The sequence below is a fragment of the Chanodichthys erythropterus genome, chromosome 8, assembly GCF_024489055.1.
Source record: "Chanodichthys erythropterus isolate Z2021 chromosome 8, ASM2448905v1, whole genome shotgun sequence".
Classification (NCBI taxonomy): Eukaryota; Metazoa; Chordata; class Actinopteri; order Cypriniformes; family Xenocyprididae; genus Chanodichthys; species Chanodichthys erythropterus.
The window spans coordinates 23,418,385-23,429,965 of record NC_090228.1 but is presented as its reverse complement, the minus strand read 5'-3'; the positions used below and the strand labels follow the sequence as shown (position 1 = coordinate 23,429,965).

General features: G+C 36.9%; 1 long non-coding RNA gene across 1 annotated transcript; it reads right to left on the bottom strand.

Moving 5' to 3' along the window:
• Nucleotides 1-8,237: 8,237 nt before the first annotated feature.
• Nucleotides 8,238-9,650, bottom strand: LOC137023984 (uncharacterized). Its single transcript, XR_010895607.1, has 3 exons — nt 9,346-9,650; nt 9,048-9,268; nt 8,238-8,620 (listed from the first exon to the last, which is right to left on the bottom strand). It is a non-coding gene; the product is annotated as an uncharacterized lncRNA (long non-coding RNA).
• Nucleotides 9,651-11,581: the final 1,931 nt, after the last annotated feature.

The window sequence follows — 11,581 nt, the reverse complement described above, 5'->3', positions numbered from 1 at the left end:
AACATAAGAAAGACCTTTCATTTGATCCAGGCATGACCAGACAATTAATTTGATCTAGGCATGACCAGATTATTTCATAGTAATGTTAAATCCTATAATTAAACCAAAAAGGTGTGTTGGATGACATTAGTCCTACATTAATCAATTAAGTTGAACAAAATTTGTAAATTCAACATCATAGAATGAAATCATTTGGTACCACTTTACTTGAACAGGTTGTGCATAAGACTGACATGACACATGACTTCATATGAAGGAGGTTTTATGCATGTTTATGACAACTGTCATTAAATGTCATTCGCTCAAATATGTCATTTTTAATGCAAAGATGACATTGTTTGAGATGTCTTTGTTATGACAACTTGACATAAACCAAAATATCATAACCTGTCAGTGTCTTTGTCATGACGACTTGATATTATTTAGCGTTATGGTTTAACATTACATTAAACTGTCATGTGGTTGGTTTTGACATTGGCTGTCATGAGGCCATTATAATAGTGTCATAAATATTTTTCTGACCACTTTTTTTCAGTGGTACAAATTGAAAATGTCATTAAGTGAATAATCTGTCAAATAATTTTATAACAGCGTCATGAATATTTTTATATATATAGTTTTTTTTTTATAATGTTTCCTCCAACAGAAGGTCAGATAATAGACATTTTCAAATTTCTTAAAAAAGGCGACACTATTATAAAATAATGGTAACACTATTTTAGGGTCTTTTATGAGTTGCTTATTACTATTAGAATGCATATTACTAGAATATTGACTATGTATTAGTAATTATTAAGCACATATTAATGCCTTATTCTGCATGACCTTATTTTAGATTCGTACCCAATACCTAAACTAAACAATTAACTATATTTATAAGCAATAAATTAGGAGTTTATTGAGGGAAAAGTCATAGTTAATCATTTATATATGTGTTCCCTATACTGAAGTGTTACCAAAATAATGTAATGTAATGTTAATGTTAAAAAGCAAAGTAGTTTCTTAAGTTTGATAATTAATCTGCTATGTTTATGACAGGTTATGTTGTCTTGGTAATGTCAAGTTGTCAAGTTGTCAAAGTTTTCTTTCCATTAAGACATGGCAGCAAAAATGGACCAAAATATTAAAATTGTCCACGTCATGAACAAAGTATTCCAATAACACCAAAAAAATTAAAACGATTTATTGATTTAAACAAATTATTACTGAAACTATGTCCCTCTCCTTGGTGCAGTCATTTATTCTAAATATATAGCTACTTGAAAATAGTTGTTGACTTCTCTTGTGATAAACCTAGTGATACTAAAGAAGACCATGGTCTCTATATGTGAACTAATTATTTTGTAGAAATCTGTGGAGTATAAAACAATTGCGTGAGTGTAAGAGAAGTCAGAGTTGTCTTAATATATTTAAGGGTTTGTTATTTTTTTAAATAGATAAATATGAGAAGTGCCCTCTTTTCCATTTGAGCCCCTGCCCCCCAAAATGTCTCTGCACGTCCCTGCTGTAAAGTATGTTTTAGAACTGTGATGACATGCCATTCTCGCATAATTTTTATTATGATTATTTTATGATATATATCATGATTATTTTAATTCTTTAATACGATTTTAATATGATTTGATTATTATTTTTTATTGATTAAGCACGCAGCTGAAGTAAAATTGAAACTAAATTCTAAAAAATAAGTGAACTTCACAGGGGAGCTGAAAAGGCATACAATCATTATGCCTTCATTAGCATACCACACCCCTAATATTATAAAGAGTCTTGACATGTGTTCTATGTGTTTGCATGCATTTACATTACTACTTGCTGGTGGTTTATGCCTCCCTAACACAGAAAAATGTTATGTCATTCTAATACCCTGTAGTACTGTTCCTAAGTAAATGTGTTAATACACATTTACTTAGGAACAGTACTACAGGGTATTAGAATGACATAACATTTTTCTGTGTTAGGGAGGCATAAACCACCAGCAACACTCTCAAAACCAGACCGGCAATATAGTGCCTCTACTGGGTACCCCTCAGAAGCCTGCTGTTCCACCACTGCCAAGCTATGAGCAGGATGTGAGCCGATGGCACTGATCTCAACAACAGAGAATCTGGATGAAAACAGAAATGGGAAGCCGACAGAGACTGAAACAGGCTTATGTCTTCTGTGGGATAGTGCCTGCAAATCCAACAAAGCAGCACATCAGGGAGCACTGGCGCACCAGGGTCCCACACCCCAAAGAGCTGCTGGAGAGAGTGGAGAGCGTTCTCCAAAGATTCTTTTTAGAATGCGATCCTGATGGTGCCACTGTTCAAACCATTAATGTTGAAGGTGTGGAGGATTCAACGAGTACACATTCTCAGAGGCTACCTGAGTGACCCAGACGTTGCGGAGCCTCTATAGGCATGGTGGAACAGTCCAGCTGAACCATGTGAAGGGGGAGGCGGCAGCTCTACCCGTTTGGATCCCTGTGACAGGCACCTTTCAGCAGGAGGGGTTCCATTTCCATCAGGCGAGATGGGTCACAGGTATCCACAGAACTTTTCCAGGCGCAGGGCATGATTGAAGTGGCTCGCTGGAATTTTAAGCGCCTTGTAGACCTGAAACAGCCTGGAGTGAAGCTGCCTGCAGTTTTTGATCCTGTGCTGATCATGGAACTGAACAAGCTCTCAGACATGGTGACAGGCCAGGCCAAGTATCCTGCCTTGCTTGTCTCACAGACAGACACCAGAGAAAGGTTTGGACTACAAAATGTGGATCCTGGTTGTCGTCCTGTCCCCCTGGACTGGGACAAGCACAAGTCCCAGAGGGTACCTGTTGCAGGGGAGGGAGAGCATCAGTCCTCAGAGCCGTCTGCTCTCAGTGAGAGATTCCCACCTGAAGACCCACCTGAGGAGGTGAGGGAGGAACACTTTGCTCAGGTAAACTTGACTTGTTGTACTTAAAAATATTCTTACTCACTAAAACACAAAATATACACTACTGATCAGCTTCATTTATTTGATCCAAAATACAGCAAAAACAGTAATATTGTGAAATATGTTTACAATTTAAAATTGTTTTCTATTTGAATATATTTTGAAATGAAATGTATATTTTCAGCATCATTACTCCAGTCTTCAGTGTCACAAGATCCTTCAGAAATCATGCCAATCATAATTTTCTATTCATCAAATAATCCTGGAAAAAAATTGTACACAAAAAATGGAAAACTATTTTCAACATTGATAATATTAATAAATATTTCTTGAGCAGCAAATCATCAATATTAGAATGATTTCTGAAGGATCATGTGACACTGAAGACTGGAGTAATGATGCTGAAAATTCAGCTTTGCCAAACAGAAATAAATTGCATTTCAAAATATATTCAGATAGAAAACAGTTATTTTAAATTGTAAAAATATATAATGAATAAATATAATGAAGCCTTGGTGAGCAGAAGAGACTTCTTTAAAAACATTAAAAAATCTTACCGTCCAAAAACCTTTGACTGGTAGTGTAACTATCACTGATTGTAACCCAAATGAATTACCCTATGCTCCAGGATGACATCTTTGGTGTGGCTTCTCTCTCAGAAACAATGATCCAGCCTGCACAGCCCACCAAAGTAAAAGGTAATTCAGCTCACATCTTTATTCCTTATTTATATGAGTACTACAGATATTTCAGATATAGTGAAAATGATTTATTCTTTTCTGTCTTTTTTCCTCTCCTTTAGATGAATTGACCCCACCACTGCCCTTTGTTCCCTCTCCACAAGCTGCTTGCACAGGTCCCATCAAGACAGGCGGTCTACTTTTTGTCCTGGACTATTTTTGGTGGACACAGCCCATGAGGGATTCCATTGATGGCCTTCTGGCAAAGTACCATGGGCAGAAAGACCTTCTCTGCCAGGTGGATGCAGAGTATGCTGCCCTTGTGCAGGCTGCCTCCAAGGATCCCAATAGCCTCTTGCACCCCACCACGAAACAGCATATCTCACGTTATGTGAAACACCTGGCCAAGATGACGAACACAAGTTTATCCCTGAACACCAGTTCAGACAAACTCCTGGAGACCCAGCAGCTGTGGCATCAACTCACAGAAGGCAGTGAAACTGTACGTGTTTCAGTGGTAGCCCTCCCACCTGTCCCAGTGAACCCACCCAGAAATAAGCCCCAGGAGTCCCCGTTAACTAAGCGTGAGATTGAACATATGGTGAAAGAAATTGTGGAGAAGCAGCAGCAACACCAACAGCAGCCTGTTACAAAGAGGACACGGAACTGTCTTGCTTGTGGCCAGCCAAAGTCACGTTACCTTGGTGATGGCGCCTCCATTCATTTTTTTTTATCAGTCTGGGAACGTGAAGTACTTTTACTGCTCTACAAAGGTACACCATGTATGCATGTATGCAGCGGAAGGCCTTACCAATCCTCGAATGCCGTTTGCTGACTTTGCTGAAACACCTTTTTTTAACCGAGAGCTACAGGCCGCAAAGCAGTGTTCTGCAGAGGCAAGACAGGTAATGGAGGAGCGGAAAAATAGAAAGGCCATGGAGCAGCATCCCACTGGTCGCCTCTGTAGGTTCTGCCACAAGCCACTCAAACAAGGCCCACAGAGGCCACACATACATACTGGGTTCCCTGGTGTGGCAGGGAAATATGTCTATTGTTTGAACAGAGTTTTTTCTTTTTATTGTTCTTACATTATCTTATCTTGTTCAGATTTGTAAACACTAATTTGTTAATAACTGTTAATATTAAACTCTGTACATAATTATTTAATTTGAAATAAATGTTTTCATTTTTTCCTGTGTTCTCCAAAACATTAGATTTTATCATTATTATTGTTGCTTAATCTATATTTTTTAAATGTTTAATTTACTTCCATTTCTTCATTAAAATACCAGAAGTATTGGCCTTGTTCATGGCCGTATCTACCATTGAGGACACCGAGGTCATGTCCTCGGTGTTTTTTCCCTAAATTTCAAATTAGTCAAAGCTGAAATCCAGCAGTGATGATCTCACTCACTTTTACCGTCTCTAATCCCCCCCCAGGTGTTGCTACTCCACAAACCACCAACAGAGCATAAAAAATACCAAAAATAAAAATATTTTTTAATACATCGCCAAGTAAAACGCTGCGTTTATAAAGAAATGTCTCTTTACGACCACAACAGTGAACTGTGGTCAGATGAGATGTTGTCAGGCTATGTCAGTAAAACTCCAATCAGCCGTTAGGCTATAGCCTACTGTGCTCGAAGCGTCAAGAATTGCTCGCGCAAATGCGCGGCGCGTGCTGCATATTACTGCATTATAGTTTACCTAAAGCGCTAAAGAAACTACGGGCATGCACCATCATTATTCTGAGGTAAATGAAGTCATGGAATTACCAAACATGCGATTAAGCTGCCCAAAAACTGTGCATGTATGTATGTATTTGTTGACATGGTTTTAAAGCTATTGTTATTCAATTTGTTGGCCTTAAAACGTCTTAAAATGCATATATGTACATCAAGGAAATAAAAAATTTCTCGGGGGAGCATGCCCCCGAAACCCCCTAGCAAAACACATTTTGTGACCTCGGTAAATATAAAACCCTGCGTACGGCCCTGGCCTTGTTTGCAGTGAATTTTTTTTATTTATTTATTTATTATTATTTTTTTTTTTATAGACTTGCATTGTTGTTTTATCTTGCTCAGATTTTTAAACACTAAATGTGTTTTAAAATAACTGTTACTATTAAACTCTGTACATAATTATTTAAAAATATTTTTCTTGTTTTTCCTGTGTTCTCCACAACTTTAGATTGTATTATTATTATTATAGTTGTTATTGTTTAATCTATAATTATTTAATGTTTGTTTATTTAATTATTATATATTTTGGTTAGTATTGTACTGTATTACCTTTTTATAATATGTATATTATTGTACTATAAATAAAATGAGAAACGTGCTATTATTTGGTGTTTATTGGGTTATATTTCATATATGGGTTTTCTGTACATAGTTATACAAATATAATGTGAAACTCTTTAAAAAAGATGGTCTAAAACATGATCAAAATGTTCTTTTCAATTATTCATATTAAATATTTTCTATATCAAAGGTAACTATACCCTATTCTAATGTAAATGTTTATTAAGATCATTGTACATTTTATACATCCTACAAGCACAATTCTTATCAGTTTTAGTTTATCTTTGTGCACAAAGTTTATTATATGTTAATCGTGCTTAAATTGTATCTAGATGAAAAACGATTACAAATTCATTTTGTGGTCGAGGCAGGATTCGAACCTCAAATTTGGTGTATTATTTTTGACCCGCCTCCCTGGTATTTCCTCCGTTCCTATTGGCTAGCAGCGCTTAACACCTACGCGCGGCTGCCCAGCAAAGGCTAGTATTGCGATCCAACAATAGAAATCGCATACTACATAAATAGGTACTACATTTAAATTTGAACGTACTTCCCGACCGTTAAAACAGTACGTTCTATATAGTATGAATATGGGTAGTATGAATGGAATTCGGACGTACTACATCCGCCATGTTAATGTTGTCACGTGTCATGCGTCGTCACTCAGCAATGTTTTTTATTAATGCTCACCGCTTTCATCGTAGTTTCAACTTCAATTCAATCAACAGCTCAAAGGAGGCATCGGGCAGCTGCTCGCAGATCACGCTTTCTTCAACAGCTTGTTTAATATGTCAAAGTATAATCACCTATTTAGCTAGGAAATTTTACCTCAGAATAAAAATACATCTGTGAATATCACGACAAGAGGCTGATTTGAAGCAACGAAATTAAGTAATTTATTGTTAACAATGAATGCATATAAAAATACACGAGAAACAAAAGACATGAATCAATAAACAAACTTGAATACATAATATATAAATAAATAATGTGTAGATAGACAGAGAGGGCGAGAGAAATACACAACATAGCTTAAATATTACATACAATATATACAAATAAATACAATAATACTAATATACATATTCTAAAAAAAAAAACTACAAACTGGTTTCATGTGACGTCACTGTATTCTATCGCCGCCATATTTGGGACCGGTCACAGCTGCACGCCCTGTTAAAGCCTATGGTGACAGCAGCCACAACTACCAGAGGAAGGCCAAAGAAACGCTCTCAGAAGGTTCACAACAAGTTTACAATATATCTGGGATATGTGGTTAGACGTTTCAACAGTCGTCAGAACTACACATTTATTTGATCCCAAAGTAGTTAGATCGGCAGAATTATTGGCTTCATTCAGAAGGGACCACACCACTGGCAGCCAAACAGCAATGCACAACATTAATAACTGCTGGGACTGTAATTTACATAACATTATAACGAAAACACGACTGTAATAAAATGTTGTGACTTCTCTGTGTTGTTGTTTCAGCGTGTTGTTGTGGTAAGAGCGCGTCGACTGAGTTAAACATTGATTACATAACTTGTTCAAACTTCACTTGTGCATTCGCGTCATTTTGTGCAGATAAAACTTGTAATAATTTTATTAAGTATATCTGATTTTTCTCATAAAGGATGTGTTTCGTTGAGGTAAATAACCCACAGAGCTGATGATCATCTATAGCTTCAGCGCGAGCACTCAAAAAGTAAGACATTAATATGATTGGGACTGTCTTCTTCTTATACATGATATTATAATCGTATATACTTGTAAAATGACGTGAATTATTTGGGCTTATTTGCTGTGTTTCGGTGTTTCAATGACGTTACTTCAAGTTCATCTGTGCGTGATTTTGTGCAAATACTAGTTGTAATATTATTTTTATTTTGTATTAATATCTGGATTATTTTATATAGGATGTGTTCCGTTGAGTTAATTAACTTTCAGTTTATGTTTTTTTTTTCTCTCTTCAGCTTCAGCGTGCGCAGCTCAAACAGCAATGATTAAGTCATTAAAATGTTTTACGTTGCTACAGAGTAATATTAAAACTTTAATATTTCTTTTAGAAAATGCATTATTTTTAATACCTAGCTCTTATATTGTTCTAGTATTATTTTCATCAACACATAGTTTCATTAATAATAAGGATCATGATTTTTTTTTCTCAAATCATCTCATTTTGATAACAGTATTATTTGAGCTGCGTGCGCTGAATGAACACCCGTAAACTGAAGCGCTTTGCTAGAAGGTTAATTAACTCAACGGGACACATCCTATATGTGGCATTCTGCTATTAACAGCTTTACACAATTAAGCCAAATATGGCAACAGCTCGACTACGCCACCCCGGAAATGGGCCGGGGACCCACGGGTACACAAAGTACCACACACACACAGATAAGCAGTGGCTGGACAGGTATCAGACGACAATGTACATTACACAAACTTTTATTTAATAAACATCAGAAAAATACAAGACCATTCTCTTTAATGTATAAAAGTTAAAAGAGGAGTACGATCACTCATAAAACTTCTTGCACATCCATATAGACATGAGTTTACCGCTTCAAAACTGGGGAATTCGTCTTGCCTATCGGATAAACACAGCAAACACTCGTGCTCTCACAACACAGCACCAACAACACCCGTTGTGAACACTGCAAGCTGACAGCCGAACCACCACCACACACAGAGGACACTGGCTAATACTGATACCCCAATTCTGAAGGGAAAAAGAGAACAGGATGAGACACAAGCGCACACATACAGTAACACTTTCCACCTTATGGTTTGACCAAAAATACGTAGCACATGCTATTAAAGGGATCAGTGTCACAAATCAATAGTGATCGTCCTAGCTGATGTTCATTAATTGTTAAGAGCACAGGATCATACCATAAATATGCATCAAATAAACAAACAGGTGAAACACAAACACTGGTTCCAGAATAAAAATGAGGTCAAAATAACAGCATACACAAAACGACACAATAGTAGTGACAAACACGTAGCGTTTCGCCCCCAATTACCCCCTTTAAATCCACAGATCGCGGAAATTCAAGTCTCTTGAATTTGGCTGGATGCGCCACCGATGGCCGGCAACGCGCTGTTGGTCCGGTCGTCAAGGTGATGACGTGAATTAGTGTTACCTGCAAAGCCGCAGCAATGACATCATCCGGTATACAGCAGAAGAACGGTCGAAGAAATCAACGCGGAGAGAGAAAGAAACCATCCAGCCGTCCGAAAACGTTCCAGTTCATGCATTCATTACAGCTAAGAGATGATATAAATCGTGTTGTTCAACAAGAGGAATTACGATGCTTAACCGCGCCCACAAAGCCTGCTGCAACACCTCCTGGCTCCCGTGTCACTAATAAAATATAAGACATGGCATTAAAAAAAAATAGAAATTACCATCCCATTAACCCAAACATGAAATGCACATACCTGCAAATAAAGACTCGCACCACCCCGCACACTCAATGGCGTGCAAGCCACAAGGTTCGCAGAAATAAAGTTGCTCAACGCGTCTACCATACTCCTCAGCCACACTGAAATACATGGGTGTCAAATTACCCCGTCCAAACATATGCAAGACTGCAGCTGCCACCAGCAACGCTTACCTTCAGGACATCAACACGGCGCACCAGAAATGACGTCAGCACCGAGACCCCAAATGACGTGCCCTAGATGTCAGACTCATCCTTTTTTTTATACAGATGGAATGTACCATTTTGCTCTAATTAACGAAAAGTGGGGGATAACATCACCACATATATAGGGTAATTCATATATATTTATACAAGATATACATTAAATTACAACTTATATTTGCACAAAATCATGCACGCATGTACTTGAACTAAGTAATGTAGTCAGCTGGTGTCGTGGATTTGTTTATCCTGTAACAACACGCCGAAAACTCAGCAACTAGAATTCACAATATTTTCAAATAAATCAAATAAATTTGTAGTTCTGACGACTGTTGAAACGGCTAACAGCACCACATATCCCAGATTGTAAACTTGTTGTGAACTTTCTGAGAGCATTTTGTTTAGGGTGACCAGACGTCCCGTTTTTCCCGGGACAGTCCCGTATTTCAGCTCTATTTTTAGTGTCCCGACTTATTAAGAAAAAAATAATGTTTTGTCCCGTATTTCATCTTTCAACTGGGTGATGGAGTTCTGTCACACAAGAACAGCCTAATCAATTCGTCATAGAACAAAGTTACCATTCAATCACAATTCGTTATCGATTATTCACGCTGAATAACACAGACCAGAAGCCTCTCTCTCACGCACTCTCTCTCTCTTTCGCGCGATCAGTTCTCCTCGCGCCTGAATGGTCAAATGCACACATAGTTTTTCAAAATGTCCATCGTGTGGAGTATCTCACGTAAATACAGTCGGTTAAGTGGACGTAAACAGGTGGGTAAAAACAGGAAATGTGTCAGTAGCCTATATTACATCCATGGATTCGGTCTTAAAGGGACAGTAGCCTAATTAAATATTTGTCAGTATATTCAAATGTGAAAAAACAAGTTTAATCTCTGTCGTATTTGTTGTATTGTTTGTAACTTGTTTGTAAATTTCTTTTTATATAACAATATATAACAAATATTTATATCTACACTGCCCTCCAAAAGTTTAGAAACGCCCTAGAAAAGTGGGGTTTTGGACAATATTGGCGTGAATCCTTTTTAATTTGTGATAATTTTGCACTGGTAAGGGACAACACAAATTATAAAAACACATTTTATTACATAAACAGTTTAAACATAGAAAAAAACAATTTTTGATTCATCAAAATATCCAGCATTAGCAGCTATCTGACCTAAACTGGGTTCTGATTGGTTCATTGTATTCTAAACTTAATTGGCAATCAATTGTTGAAGCTATTAAGGTGTGCTGACCCAAAAATATTTTACAAACCTGGGCCAAGTTTAAACCAGTAACCAGCATCACAGCTGGCAAAGGGGCATGTCTGACTTTGACATGTATATACTGCCATTATTATGTAATGAAATGAAATGAACACATGAAAATTATTATTGCTGGATAATGTCAAGTTACTGTAATGTATTTGCACCAAAAAATTATAAGGATTTATGCTGATATCGTCCAAAACCAGACTTTTCCAGGGGTGTTTTCAAACTCTTGGAGGGCAGTGTATATATATATATATATATATATATATATATATATATATATATATATATATAATATAGTGAAATAAAAGGGGGGGCTCGAAAGGGGTCTCGCCCAGGGTGTATTTCAATGTAGAACCGCCACTGTGAATGATTAATAAGCAGTTTCTAACCTGACAAAAAGATATTTATTAAATGTTATCCATATTATATTTCATCTGCAACAGCATTGTGAACTTTTATAACGATGTGTTTGGTCATTAACTTTTAAATGCATCATTATGCAAAGATGAGGAGAGTTCTCTGCATGAAAGACCCATGACTGGCAGATCAACGTGCGACTACATTTCTCTCCGAAACGGAAGAAAATAAATTTAATTCAATGTGGAGGATTTTAACTGTGACAAGATGATTGACAGGGTAGTTTAAACAGTTACAGGTTGAGTAACTAAGCAACAGAACGTCCGTTAAAGACGCAGTTATGACGAGGTAGTATGTCCCAAAACTTGCATACTCTTCTACTAAAAGTATGTACTT